Raw genomic sequence first — 15,640 nt, 5'->3', positions numbered from 1 at the left:
TCGCTCTGATTGGCAGTTTCACTTTCAACAGCCAATCAGAGCGATCGTAGCCACGGGGGGGTGAAGCCACCCCCCCTGGGCTGAAGTACCACTCCCCCTGTTCCTGCAGATTGGGTGAAATCGGAGTTAACCCTTTCACCCGATCTGCAGGGACGCGATCATTCCATGACGCCACATAGGCGTCATGGGTCGGATTGGCACGGGTTTTCATGACGCCTACGTGGCGTCAAAGGTCGGGAAGGGGTTAAAAGGAGCATCTATGGGGCCATAATGAACAGTGCAGAGCATATATGGCACAGCTTAATAAGGAGCATCTATGGGGCCATAATGAACAGTGCAGAGCATATATGGCACAGCTTTATAAGGAGCATCTATGGGGCAACAATGAACAGTGCAGAGCATATATGGCACAGCTTTATAAGGAGCATCTATGGGGCCATAATGAACAGTGCAGAGCATTGTATATGGCACTGCTTTATAAGGAACATCTATGGGGCAACAATGAACAGTGCAGAGCATATATGGCACAGCTTTATAAGGAGCATCTATGGGGCAACAATGAACAGTGCAGAGCATATATGGCACAGCTTTATAAGGAGCATCTATGGGGCCATAATGAACAGTGCAGAGCATATATGGCACAGCTTTATAAGGAGCATCTATGGGGCAACAATGAACAGTGCAGAGCATATATGGCACAGCTTTATAAGGAGCAACTATGGGGCCATAATGAACAGTGCAGAGCATATATGGCACAGCTTTATATGGAGCGTCTATGGGGCAACAATGAACAGTGCAGAGCATATATGGCGCAGCTTTATAAGGAGCATCTATGGGGCCATAATGAACAGTGCAGAGCATATATGGCACAGATTTATATGGCACATCTATGGGGCAACAATGAACAGTGCAGAGCATATATGGCACAGCTTTATAAGGAGCATCAATGGGGCCATAATGGACAGTGCAGAGCATATAAGGCACAGCTTAATAAGGAGCATCTATGGGGCCATAATGAACAGTGCAGAGCATATATGGCACAGCTTTATAAGGAGCATCTATGGGGCCATAATGAGCAGTGCAGAGCATATATGGCACAGCTTTATAAGGAGCATCTATGGGGCCATAATGAACGGTGCAGAGCATTGTATATGGGGCATCTATGGGGCCATAATGAATGGTGCAGAGCAATGGCACAGCTTTATAAGGAGCATCTATGGGGCCATAATGAACGGTGCAGAGCATTGTATATGGCATAGCTTTATAAGGAGCATCTATGGGGCCATAATGAACAGTGCAGAGCATTCTATATGGCACAGCTATATATGGAGCATCTATGGGGCAATAATCAACGGTATGGAGCATTATATATGGCACAGCTTTATATGGAACCTCCTTTGGGGCAATAATGAACGGTATGGAGCATCTATTTTTATTTTTAAAATTCACCGGTAGCTGCTGTATTTTCCACCCTAGGCTTATACTCGAGTCAATAAGTTTTCCCAGTTTTTTGTGGCAAAATTAGGGGGGTCGGCGTATACTCGGGTCGGCTTATACTCGAGTATATACGGTATGTCATATTGAACTGCCCAGCTCTACATGCACCTTATAAAGTATACTACACTGTTTAGTATATATACTTTTTTTATCTCACAGGTTGAATGCTGGCAAGAAATGTCACCTATGCCAAGCTCCTTTATCACAGTTTTCTTGCTTGACATGTTATTTTTGGCATATGCCTAGTTTCTTACAATAAAATGTTATAAATGTTTGACATGGTTTTTATTGCCTCTTTAGTATAGTAGTTGGGTATAATGTTAATTGAATATATTTGGGCATATTCAGCATGATAATATATCTTTTTCCACTGATAATGCATCTTGGAGGCTGCAGCAACATGCATTATTGTTAGGAAAATGCACTGGACACATGCAATTTAGCATCCAGGATTCTGCGGGGAAATACTCCGCACACACCTGAGGTAGTGGCACCTGTCTCGTTGTCTCCACCAACAGTGATGCATGTGGGGGTGTCCCCAGGGTTCTCCTCCCGAAAATATGCATCACTGCATGTAGGCGGGCAAGCAAACCATGGGCATCCTTGCACGTTTTCAATGTGGGTGTAAACACCCATTGTATATGAACATAACAAAAAGAAGAAATAAAGCCGCACAGCCACTGTTGTGTGAGCGAGGGACGTTCAGTCCACTTGCGGTGTCTGTAAATACGTGCTCTTCTCGGATACTGGAGGTGCTCGCAAGAAACAAAGTCTGTATGAATATGTGAACCGAAGAAAAAAAAAAAAATGCGGCAGCACTCACCAGTACGGTGCGATGACGATCCTTTATTTTAGCAGACAAGACTTAAAAACGGCATCTTCACGGCATCGTGGGTGTATGCGAGGGAAGAGGTGAGCAGGGAACAACAACCGTTTCGCGCTAGTCCAGCGTTTCTACGGGTCTAATGAGCTGGGAAGTGACGCCAGTAGAAATAGGTTGGTCGGTGTAAACCATCCCACTCCCACTACACGCCCACTCCCCACGCTCATAATGTGAAACATGAACAACACATTAAAAACCACATTGAAAAAGAAACAACAATATGAATATTAAAATCAAAGTAAAAAAAAGCTCTGGAAATGCAAATAAAATGCATAACAATAACCTTACAAAAGAAAATGCTTTTGTCATATTACAATCTCATGGTCACATGACATGTAGAAAAAAGAGAAACTCTGTAAGCGTCTTCTAATAGAAAAGAGGCAAACTGAACGATTATTCCTCTGAGACCCAAATAATAAATAGTACAAAAAAACGCTAGAGGTAGGCTACAAAACCGTTATAAGAAAACAGACATATCCGTCCTGTCATTGAAGCCAGACGGTCCTGCGGCTCTAGTCCGCATGATCCACCGTGCTTCTTGTCTAAGTAGGAACCTATGTAAGTCACCTCCTCGTGCGGATGGTGTTACCTTTTCTATCCCTGCGAACGTGAGAACCTCTGGCTTACTATCATGCGTATCTCGTATGTTTGATCAATCTTGGTACCCCTTTACCGGTATGAATAGATCTGAGATGCTCTCTGAAGCGTATAAATAGCTGACGTTTCGTTTTACCTATGTAAAATCTCTTGCAAGGACAGAACATGACGTAAACGACATAATCCGTCCTGCAAGAGATGAATTGTTGGACCGTGTGTCTAATTGGACCAATATTTAAGGTTTGACCTGTGATATGGTTACTGCAAAAATTGCAGTGACCACAACGAAAATTTCCTTTTAAAGGTGACTGTTGTAACCAATTTCTCTGTGGACCTGGTGTCTGATTGTGGACCAAGATGTCCCTGATGCGGGTACTTCGTTTATTGAAAATTAATGGACCACTGGAAGCTCTAATCGATAGATCCCTAACTTGTTCTAGAACGTGCCAGTGTCTCCTGATGGACGCTCTTATTGCCTGATCTAAGGGGCCGTAACGGAAGCAGAAATTAAAACGTGGTTCTTTTGAGACATTACTAGCTGCACTAAGTCCCTGAGGGTCATCATTTACACGATTCAATGCAGATTTCAAAAGTGCTTCGGGGTAACCTCTTTCTCGTAACCTCTGACACAGCTCCCCTGACTGCTGTTCAAACCCCCTTTGAGTATTATTAATTTTACCCTTCGCCACGACAGCACCCCACATGAGAGAGAGGGATCCGCCCATAGGAACAGGAAACCTACAGAATAAAAGGAGGCGGTCCCCTCTCCTCCTCAGTTTAGGTTTCCTGTTTCTATGGGAACCCCGAAGTACCTGCAGTCCAAAAAGGATTCCTGGGCCATGCACCCGCCTGCGTCAGTCTCTGGTGGAACGGCAGGGGCTGCGGTACCAGAGGCAGCGGCGGGGGAGCCACTGTTTGCAGCCTCCCCCCTCGTCTGTTCATCGCCATGGTCCGGGTTCGGTGCCGCTGGGCCGCCCGGATCCATGAGGACGCGCGCGCTCAGCGGCCGGCTTCTTATCCAGCAGCCGCCGCATGGTAAGGAGGAGCGGCGCGTCTAACCCGGAAGTCGCTGGAGCACTTCCGGGTTGGGTCCGGGGAGGCAGGAGATTCGGCGCCAGATTCAAAAGTGCAGCGCTAGCGTCGGCCGGTGTGTGTAAGTATGGCTTCACCGGCCGATGTAGCGCACTTGTCTGCAACAGAGCAGTCTCCCAGTAAGGAGACAAGCGCCAGGAGCAGCACTAAAAGTGGAGATCGATCCCAGGAAAAGCGATCTGCCACCAAACAGAAAGGTCTTTCAGCTAAGAATCCGCCTCCAGAACCGGTACCTGTCCGCTTCACTGGGTGAGTTTTAAAAGAGTCTCTTCCCATATGCTGATATATGTTCCTCCTATATCCCCTTCCTCTAGACTAAGAAAAGGACACATAAAACCAAACACAGAGAATGTGCCTTATGCTTGCAACCCCTCCCGGACTCATATACTAAGAGGTTATGTGCAGAGTGCATCGTACTGACATTACGGCAAGAAAACGTAATGACTCCATCTGACGTTAGAGCCATAATTCGGGAAGAGATGCAAGGTCTGGCCCATACAAGTAGCACCAGTACCCGCCAGCCCAGCAGGTCCCGATCTCCAGTAAGCTCGGAGTCAGAGGTAGTGCAAAAATCCTCTGATGAAGAGGAGTCCCAGCCAAGTTCATCGGAATATGAAGGAGGGCTTTGTCTACCAAATAGCAGTGTAGACAGTTTAATTAAAGCCATCAGGAGCACGATGGGGTGCCCAGATGAGAAGGGAAAGAAGTCAGCGCAGGACATCATGTTCGCGGGGTTAGGACAAAGAAAACGAAGGTCCTTCCCCGCCATACCCACAATTAAGGAGCTGGTTAAAAAAGAGTGGGAGAAACAACATACAAGAGGTTTTTTACCATCCTCTGCTAAAAGACGCTACCCCTTCAGTGATGAAGAACTTAATTCCTGGCAAAAGGTACCAAAAGTTGATGCTGCAGTGGCTTCAACTTCTAAACAGTCGGTCTTGCCTGTGGAGGACTCAGGGACGCTAACTGATCCGTTAGACCGGAAAGCAGAAGCCTTGCTTAAAAGGTCATGGGAGGCTAATACGGGGGCATTCAGACCAGCCATCTCTAGCACCTGTACTGCAAGGTCACTGCTAGTATGGACGGAGCAGCTGGAGGAACAAATTAGAAGTGGAGCTTCCAGAAATACAATTCTGTCGAAAATCCCTCTAATGAAAGATGCAGTAGCATTCCTAGCCGATGCCTCGGTGGATTCGCTACGCCTAACAGCCAGGTCAGCCGGCCTAGTAAACACAGCCCGGCGAGCACTCTGGTTGAAGAACTGGAAAGGGGACGCACAGGCCAAAGCAAAACTTTGTGCGATCCCCTGCCAGGGTGAGTTCCTATTCGGGAAAGCTCTGGATGAGCTCTTAAATAAAGCAGGAGAGCGGAAGAAAGGCTTCCCTAACCAGTACCTTCCCTCTTACAGGAGAGCTTTCAGGAGACGCCCCTTCACCAGGAATAAACCCACTGAGCAAAGGGAGCGCTGGGAGGCAAAGGATCCAAAACAAAAAGGTGCTCTGTTTTCCGGATCCTATAACCCAAGACGTAACAAGTACCGTTAATTATGAAGTGGGCGGTAGATTGAAATATTTCGCTGCTAAATGGAAATTAATAACATCTAGTCCTTGGATTCTGGACATTATTGGGAATGGATTAAAATTAGAATTTGATAGAATCCCTTGGGATTCTTTTATTGTAACATCTCCGAGAGGTCAACAACAACAAGAAGCTCTGGAATCAGAGATCCTATCGCTTCTATCTAAAAAAGTATTGATAGAAGTTCCCCGGGATCAAGAAGGGAGGGGGTTCTATTCCCCTTTATTCTTGATCAATAAACCAGATGGTTCATTCAGAACTATCATAAACCTCAAAAAACTAAATTCCTTTTTACGTAACCACACTTTCAAAATGGAATCCATTAGTTCTACCATCAAGCTTTTGTTCCCTAGGTGTGTCATGGCCGGGATAGACCTAAAAGATGCTTACTATCACCTTCCTATACATGCCGAACACCAGTAGTATCTAAGAGTAGCGGTCATCCTGGAGGGACAGGTTCGTCACTTCCAATATGTAGCAATGCCATTTGGGCTTTCTATGGCCCCCCGCATTTTTACAAAGGTGATGTTAGAGGTAATGGCTCATCTACGCCAACGGGACACTTTAATAATACCCTACCTGGATGACTTTCTAGTAATAGGGAATTCTGTGGCTCAATGTAAATTGCGGTTGTCTAACACAATCTCATCCCTGCAGGAGTTGGGCTGGATTATCAACTTCGAAAAGTCCAGGCTGAATCCAGACACTACTCAAATGTTTCTAGGGATCCAGCTAGACTCAGTAAGTCAAAAAAGCTTCCTCCCGCATTCAAAGAAAAGGACTATACAGTCAAAGGTGTCAGAAGCGATAAAAAACCCCTACATGACACTAAGGAAGGCTATGTCCTTACCGGGATCATTGTCCTCATGTATCCCGGCTGTACCATGGGCTCAATTCCATACCCGCCAATTACAGTACGAAGTACTGTCAGCCCAGGGACGGGAAGGACACCTAGAGAGTAAACTAACTCTCTCTAGAGATGTCATAGAATCTCTATCTTGGTGGCTAGATATGGGACACCTTTCAGGGGGTGTACCATGGATAATAGATCCATCCAAAATAATTACTACAGACGCCAGCCCTACGGGATGGGGTGCACATATGGAGGATGATGTAGTCCAGGATACCTGGAATCAGTCAGAATCATCATGTTCGTCAAATTGGAAAGAGTTAACAGCAGTAGGGAAAGCCTTAAATTATTTTCTTCCACAGATCCAAGGAGCAGATGTAAGAGTTTTCTCAGACAACTCCACCACAGTGGCCTATGTAAACCGCCAGGGCGGTACACGGTCAGGAAGTCTGATGACCATCGCAGGGGATATCTTCCAATTTGCAGAGACTCATCTTGCATCCCTAACAGCCCTACACATCAGAGGAATAGAGAATACCAAAGCGGACTACCTCAGCCGAAACAGGCTACGCCAGGGAGAATGGTCCTTAAACAGAGCCGTGTTCAGACTAATAACGAAAGCATGGGGAGTGCCTCAGATAGATCTATTTGCCACAAGAGGCAACAGACAGGTAGAAAGATTCGCTTCTCTGAACTCCATGGATCATCCAGACATGCTGGACTCTCTACACCATCCTTGGAACTTCAAACTGGCATACGCCTTTCCTCCGATGTCTCTAATTCCGCTAGTGATCAGGAAGATCAGGAGGGAGCAAGCAAGGGTAATCCTCATTGCACCCTTCTGGCCAAAAAGACCGTGGTTCTCCTGCCTCCAGACCATGTGTCTATCCGATCCATGGATTCTTCCATTGGACAAGGAACTACTGTTCCAAGGGCCGTTTTTCCACCCGCAAGTGAAAGGGCTTCACTTGACGGCGTGGAACTTGAGCGGCAATTATTAACTTCAAGGGGTTTCTCAGAACAACTAGTAAACACCCTGCTACTAAGTAGGAAAAAATCTACAACCCTGATATATAGCAGGGTATGGAAAAAATTCTTAGACTTTCATACAGTACCATTCACTAAACAGGTTCCGATAACACCTATTCTAGAATTCCTACAAAAAGGTAGAGAATTAGGACTATCAGTGAACACCTTAAGAGTCCAGATATCAGCGTTAGGAGCCTTATATGGATATAATATAGCCGCTGATAGATGGGTCTCCAGATTCATTAAGTCTTGTGAACGCAGTAACCCAGTACATATTCCCCGTCTACCTCCGTGGGATTTAAATCTAGTGCTAGAGGCCTTAACCAGCTCCCCATTTGAGCCTCTAGATTCTATACCTCTAAATGTCCTCACATATAAGGTAGCCCTCTTGGTAGCTCTGACCTCAGCCAGACGTGTTAGTGACATCCAGGCCCTATCAGTAGACCCACCATTCTTACTGATATTCCATGACCGAATAGTCCTAAAACCAGACCCCTCATACCTCCCTAAGGTAGCATCCACCTACCACAGGTCACAGGAAATATTTCTCCCTTCCTTCTTTGATTCTCCTGTAACCCCTGAACAACAGAAGTTCCACACCTTAGATGTCAGAAGAGCCATCCTGACTTATATAGAAAGGTGTCAAGCATGGAGGGAGAGTAGGGCTCTGTTTATCTCCTTTCAGGGCCACAAGAAAGGACATGGGGTCACGAGAGCTACCATATCTCGGTGGATCAGAGATGCTATCTGCTTGGCCTATACATCGAAAGGCGAGATTCCTCCAGTGGGTATTAAAGCGCACTCGACACGAGCCATGGCTTCCTCCTGGGCGGAACAAGCGGATGTCCCGATCCATCTAATATGTAAGGCCGCAACTTGGTCTACACCTTCTACCTTTTACAACCATTATAGACTTGATCTATCTTCATCTTCTGATCTGACCTTTGGTAGAGCTGTGCTTAGTACAGTAATCCCACCCGAGTAATGACTCTCTGAAAGTCTCTCATGTGGGGTGCTGTCGTGGCGAAGGGTAAAAAGCCGGATTACTCACCGGTAATGCTCTTTTAATGAGTCCACGACAGTACCCATTTACAACCCTCCCTGATTATGCACAGCCCTTTCTTTAATTCACAAATAATGGTTGTATAGAGTTTTTAAGATATTTTGCTGTATAAGAATTAATACTAAAGCTTTTGCGGTTCCCTTTTTATACTCTGTAAACTAAACTGAGGAGGAGAGGGGACCGCCTCCTTTTATTCTGTAGGTTTCCTGTTCCTATGGGCGGATCCCTCTCTCTCATGTGGGGTGCTGTCGTGGACTCATTAAAAGAGCATTACCGGTGAGTAATCCGGCTTTCTCCGTGTACGCAACAGTTGACTATAGGGCAAGGCGCGCTTTGTGTGTGCAGGGTGAAAGCTGTTATGATGTAACATTGCATTGGTGGCCGTTGGTTTACGGTAGATGGATGTGTGAATATCACCCTCTTGTATGGTAACCAAAACGTCTAAAAATTCTAATCTGTCTTGTCCAAAGACAGAGGTAAAACGCATACCCATGTTGTTCGTGACGTTTAAATACTCAACAAATGGCTCAAAATCCTCCGCTGTTCCGTCCCACACCAAGAAGGCATCATCCACCTATCCAGGGGTGGATTAAGGGTAGCCAGGGCCCCGGGCTGTTCAGACACTGTGGGCCCCCCCGGTCATGTGACGGGGGTCATGTGACGGGGGTCATGTTATACCTGAACCAGATTATTCCAGAAAAATGGCCGGGCCCTACTCTACTGTAACCTATTAAATATTTGTTAAAATATGCAATACAATTTAGGTATATTTTGACCAATATCACAAACAAGGAACAAATACCACCGAACCATGACCAGACCACAAATTACAACCACAGTGATCGAATAATATCACATACAAGGAACACCGCACCATGTCAAGACCACATATTACCACCACTTGGTGACCAAACAGCACATACAAGGGACAAATACCACAACACCATTTCCAGACCACATATTACCACCACATAGTGACTGAATACTACAATACTGATCAGTAAAAAAAAACAAAAAAAACACAAAAAAAACACAATACTATCACCATAAGTGCCAGTATTCACAGGAGATCTGTACTTAGTATGCAGTGTCTGTGTAGAGGTAATACAGAGATCACTGGTGGTGGTATACACAGGAGCTCTGTAAATAATGTATAGGTAATACAGTGATCACTGGTGACATTATACACAGGAGCTCTGTATATAGTATACAGTGTATAGTGTCAGTGTATAGGTAACACTGAATCACCAGTGATGTCTCTAGGTGAAGTCCTTCATCTTTCATCCAGCACAGACCGCCATCACTTCATCCAGCCAGGACTCGTTTCTGCAGGAAATAACACTGTTATTTCAAGCTCCGCTTGCAGAACACATTACTTAATTTTTCACAACTTCTACATTACACCACATGAAGAAAAAAAGGCGACCTAGTGTCACTCTACACAGTAATGGACCCCCCCCCCATTTAAAACAGTATACTCAAAAAATAAAATAAATACATCACTGCAGTAATAATATCCCTTAATTAGCCCCTATGGTAATAATATTCCCAATCCTGGCCCAGTTTATTTAATTCCTGGCTCCAGCCATATGTTCTCCCATCCTGCCCTCATGAGTATTCATTCTACCCAATATGATCTCCCCATCCTGCCCCATCTGTCTCCATCGTATCCATCCTGCCCCATGATCCAATCCTGCCCCATGTCTTTCATTCTGCCCCGTCTCTCCAATTATGCCCCGTATCTACATTCTGCCCATGCCTCCAGTCCTGCCCCCAGTGTGTCCAGCAATCTGCCCCAGTATGTCCACCATATTGCCCCACTGTCCAGCAATCTGCCCGTGTCCATCATTGCCCCCAGTGTGTCCAGCAATCTGCCCCAGTGTGTCCAGCATTGCCCCCAGACAGTGTGTCCAGCAATCTGCCCCAGTGTCTGACTCCAGCATATTGCCCCCAGTGTGTTAAGCAATCTGCCCCAGTGTGTCCAGCATTGCACCCAACTGTGTACAGCAATCTGCCCCAGTGTCTCCAGCATTGCCCCAGTGTCTCCAGCAATCATCTGCCCCAGTGTGTCCTCCAGCATTGCCCCCAGTGTGTCTGTCCAGCAATCTGCCCCAGTGTGTCCTCCAGCATTGCCCCCAGTGTGTCCATAGTATATACATCACATAGCACTCAGCCGTATTCTAGGCTAGTGTGAGCGCAGACTAAGGGTATGTTTCCACGTTCAGTAAATGCTGTGGATTCGATGCTGCGTAGAGCCAGAGCGTCCAATCTGCAGCGTCCAGCATAGTGGAGGGGATTTCAAGAAATCCCGTCTCCACTATGTGTGTACAGATGCCCACGGGTTCCCTGCGTATACGCACGTGCGGTGTGCCTTTATAGACATCAGTATGTCTATTTATCTTGTGGAGACGATCAGTCTCAGCAAGATAAATATCACAGTCTAATTTATAGGGTACAGTGATTCCACACGGTTCAGTGAACACATCTGGAATCACCGCGTGTACAAAAGTCGGCAGCGCGGACATGTGCTGCGTCCAAAGCGCTGCCTAAGGCCATGTGCACACGCTGCGGATTCCGTTGCAGAATTTTCCACAGCGGATTTGATTAAATCCGCAGTGCAAAAAGTACTGCAGATTTATCGCGTTTTTTTGTGCGGTTTCCACAGCGGTTTTGGACACCTGCGGATTTTTAATATGGAGCAGGTGCCAAACCGCTGCGGATTCCGCACAAAGAATTGACATGCTGCGGAAAAAAACCCGCAGCGTTTCCGCGCGTTTTTTTCCGCAGCATGTGCACAGCGGTTTTTGTTTTCCATAGGTTTACATTGTACTGTAAACGCATGGAAAACTGCTGCGGATCCGCGTCAAAAACCGCAACGTGTGCACATACCCTAATCCTGAACGTGTGCACATACCCTAAGAGCCTTTATTCCCCCTGCAATATACAGTGCGTGTGATACGTATGATAGATATCTATACATAGTGTGTGGTGATGTGACACATCTCTGGAAGGTGAGCCTATTCTTCAGCTATAAAGCCCTGATGCACAGTGTGTCCTACTGACCCCCTGCAGAGAAGGATGAGGCTGCTGTGTCCCATCTGCCCCCTGACAGGACTCGGCAGCTCCAGTCTGAACGTTTTTCAGAGCAGTTTGGAGAGACACCTGTGGGAATCTTCCGAGAGCGTTGCTGTGTCCTGAGGGGTAGAGTGGGCTCAGCAGCCTTAGCCTTCTCTGCAGGAGGTGGGGGAGGGGGTCACCAGCACAGACTGCGCTGTGCTCTTATCTCCATCTGTAGACAGGGGTCAGGACATAGTAATCCTCAGTGAGCGGCTCCTGTGCTGATAGTATGGACAGCGGCCAGCTCACTGATGACGCGTCTGCTGCAGGGACTGGACTACTGCAGCCTGTCCTCACACCGTCCATACACCTCACCAGTGTCACCAGCACATGCATTGCTCACACACTCACCGGGGGCTGCGCTGCTCACTGACTGTGGAGAGCGAATGCTGCATGGAGCCCGCGCTCAGCAGGGATTGGACGGTGGAGTCCCGCCCTCCTGTGGCTCAGCACTGGCTGCTTCAGCACAGCCATCTGTCACAGTGACGCTCCTCCTCCTCACATCGCTGCGGCTTATAAAACTGAGGGGGGCATAAACCAGTAAGGGTGGGACGGGTATAATAATGCCCTGATGGCGGCGGCCGGCGGGCAATCTGTGCGGTAGCCCAGGGCCCCCCCACACCACTGGGCCCTGGGCTACCGCCCAGATTGACCCTCTTATAATCCGCCCCTGCACCTATCTAAGATATGATCTTATGTATTTGAGGAAGGGGTTCCGCTTGGAATACACAAAATCTTCCTCAAACACTGCTAGATACAGATTTGCAAAAGTGCATGCGACCGGGGTCCCCATGGCAGTCCCCGTGGTCTGAAGATACCAGCTACCCGCAAAAGTAAAAGCGTTATGGGTGAGTATAAAACTCAATCCACCGCACACAAAATCGTTGAAGGCCTGACTCCTATCAGTTGTGTGTAACACACGCCTGATGGTGTCGACCCCCATACGTTATGGGATGCTGGTATAAAGATTGACCATGTCAATGGATGCCAGGGAGAACCCCGGCCGCCAAAGGAACCCCTTTATATTTTTGAGGAATGAACTAGTGTCCCTGGTGTAGGACGGAACCGCATGGAGGGGTGGACGCAGTAGCCATTCCAAATATTGGGACAGGGGTTCAGTCAGAGACCCTATCCCTGACACAATTGGTCTCCCGGGAGGTTGGGTGATTGACTTATGTACCTTCGGGAGGTAATACCAATATGGTTTGGTAGGGAACTGTGGAAAAAGCTTTTCAGCTTTTTTCTGGGTGATTATCTGTTGTTCCACTGCTCCCCTCAAAAAAGACTGCAATTCCCCCTTAAATTTGTATGTGGGGTCCCCAGACAACTTAAGGTACACACTAGAGTCTGAAAGTTGACGTTCTGCTTCAAGCAGGTATGCTTCCTTAGGTAACAATACAGTTCTTCCCCCTTTGTCGGCTGAGCGTATAACCACATCAGACCATCCTGCCATCTTTTAACGCTATCCTCTCGGAAGCTTTCAAATTGTCCGGTGCCTGTCTGTAAGTTAAGGCTTCAATATCTTTTAGAACTAATGTTTCAAATAGAGTGGCTACATTCCCAGGAAGGGTTTGTGGCATGAATGTTGATGGAACGCCGCCGACAAAGGGGGCGAGATCATCAGATGGACCAACATCTTGTAAAACATCAGGTTCATTGATGCTAAGCAACAAAGCAGCATCGTCATGGAAATTGGATAATGACTCTTCATTGGTTCCTGCAAAGAAACCCAAAGGTCCTATAATACACGGGCGTTCTCCTTCCCGTGTAATTGTGTGGGTAGGAACTGATGAGAAAGCTTTATGGAGATGGATTTTCCTTACAGCTTTAAATAAGTCAATTTGAAATTCTACAAAGTCAAACCTACTTTATTATAGGACCTTTGGGTTTCTTTGCAGGAAATTTATATTGTCTGCAATCCAGACAGATATAGCATTAGATAATTGTATGTACCCCTATAGATAATAGAAAGGTAGTCCTGGACAGTATTAGTTCACACTTAGTCATCTATAGGCAACCTTTATGGTCACAAAAGGACCACCAATAGTGCAGAGAAAGCAGAAAACACTACATAGAATAAGAAGTATCTGGAGTAATATAGAGCGTTTAAGCTTCTCAAACCTAAGTGAATGACCAGAAGACCACCAGGATAGTGAGGAGGGGAACTGTCGGTACAGCCCACGTCACCCCGATGCGCGTTTCGGCAAAGCCTTCGTCAGGGGACATGAGTACTACAGTAACGTGTGCATGGTGGATTGGAGTATCACAGGTTAGATGCAAAACATAGCTTTTTTTTTTTTTTTTTTTTTTTTTTTTTTTAAATGGGGTAACTGAAGGATTTTAGAATGTAAAAGTGAGAGTCGGCTATCCGGACACCAGTCACTTTCAGTAGCCAGCTCTCATACTCGGAATATTTTCAGATACACAGAACGATAAAGAGGCAGAAATAGGCAGAGAGGGACACAGAGGTAGCCAGCTCTCACACTCGGTATGCCAATTTTTTAAAGTGAGAGCCGGCTATCGAGGCCAAAAGCCAGCTCTCACCCTCAGTATATTATTTTTGAAAGTAATGTGTGCATGGTGGATTTGAGAATCACAGGATAGATGCCATACAACCTTTAAAGGAAACTGAAGCATGAGAATCCTAGTGGTGTATTGATATGAAAGTGAGGTGTTATGACATCACAATAGGATAATATGACATAGCCAGCTGAATGAGCCCAGGATGAGGGTTGGCTCACTGAAATGCAACTGAATGAACCCAAGATTATCCATGTCCCTTCCATGACCTCTGACAAGTTGTTACTTTCATTGTAAGGCTGTGGTGAGGATGGTGTAGTATCAACGCTGTATTTTCACATCGCATTAAGGCTTTCAGATAGGCTCAACCGTGAAAAAATATTCACTTTTGTGACTCAGGTTGTGGCCATGCTGCAACAAACCACTTAAACATGTGCAAAACCGATGTGAGCATGTGTGTGCGTGAAAACTGCTTGTGACTTTGTGTTATGAAAATTTAATTAAAACCACTGTAATATTTTTCTGTAAAAAAGACTTGTGTAAAAACCATTATGGCAAAAACCACATGCAATTTATTTATTTATTTTTTTTTTTTGGGGGGGGGGCTGTCTCTCCACATGTACAGATTTCCCCAACGATGAGAGCCAGCTATTGAAGTCAAAAGCTCTATTTAGCCAGCCCTTATCTTCACAAGTTGGAGTCAGGGCAAACAAAGAAAGAATCAGTCTCTGCTGCACCAGTGGAGGGGAAGGAGACGAGCCTCCACAGGCTGCCTGCCTCCCCTGTCCCTCTAGAGCACAAAAAAGGAAAAAAAAAACACACACACCTAAAATAAAGATTTTTTTTTTTAATGAAAATATAAATGTCAACAACGGTCACCTAAGGATGAAAAAGAAATTACAAAACAATTTTCACAAATAATTTACTCCCTTTTAGCAGGAACAGGCAGGAGAGTTAACTGAATAAAATTCAAGTCTGTTTGGTGTCCGGCTACGGGAACGGCCAAGGTCTGTTGATAAATTCTCTTAACTGGAGTTTGAGGGCTGTCGTGTAGATGAGAGATTCTCATGTCAACAGGAACCAGCAGGAGCAGAGTCCAGATGCATAGAAGATGGTAGAGGTTCACCAATCATGGAGACAGGCCTACTTGCTAGAGGCAGGTGCAGAGCAACTGATGTAGCAGGCTCCCTCGAGACAGGGACTAAGGCAAGACAAAGTATAAGCAAAGTGCAAGGTACAAGGCAAAGGACTTGAGAACAAGCAATGAACTAAAAGACAGGCAACGTTGCTTAAGCCCCTCCCTTATGGAAAGGGTGCCTTATATACACAGCCTCTCAGCAATAGGCAGAGAGGCACTTCATGGTCAGGTCATACTGGCCTTATATATATCAGCAGGAAGGAAGGTCCTGTAAGC

At 46.1% G+C, this 15,640-nt stretch overlaps 1 long non-coding RNA gene across 1 annotated transcript; it reads right to left on the bottom strand.

Annotated features, from left to right (window-relative positions):
• Window positions 1–2,324: 2,324 nt before the first annotated feature.
• On the bottom strand, window positions 2,325–13,424 carry LOC143804960 (uncharacterized). The gene is made up of 3 exons (XR_013221139.1): window positions 12,383–13,424; window positions 8,893–9,163; window positions 2,325–3,657 (listed from the first exon to the last, which is right to left on the bottom strand). It is a non-coding gene; the product is annotated as an uncharacterized LOC143804960 (long non-coding RNA).
• Between the last annotated feature and the right edge of the window lie 2,216 nt (window positions 13,425–15,640).

The sequence above is a fragment of the Ranitomeya variabilis genome, chromosome 2, assembly GCF_051348905.1.
Source record: "Ranitomeya variabilis isolate aRanVar5 chromosome 2, aRanVar5.hap1, whole genome shotgun sequence".
NCBI lineage: Eukaryota > Metazoa > Chordata > Amphibia > Anura > Dendrobatidae > Ranitomeya > Ranitomeya variabilis.
The sequence above is the reverse complement of the archived record's forward strand: the minus strand, read 5'-3'. Positions and strand labels throughout refer to the sequence as shown.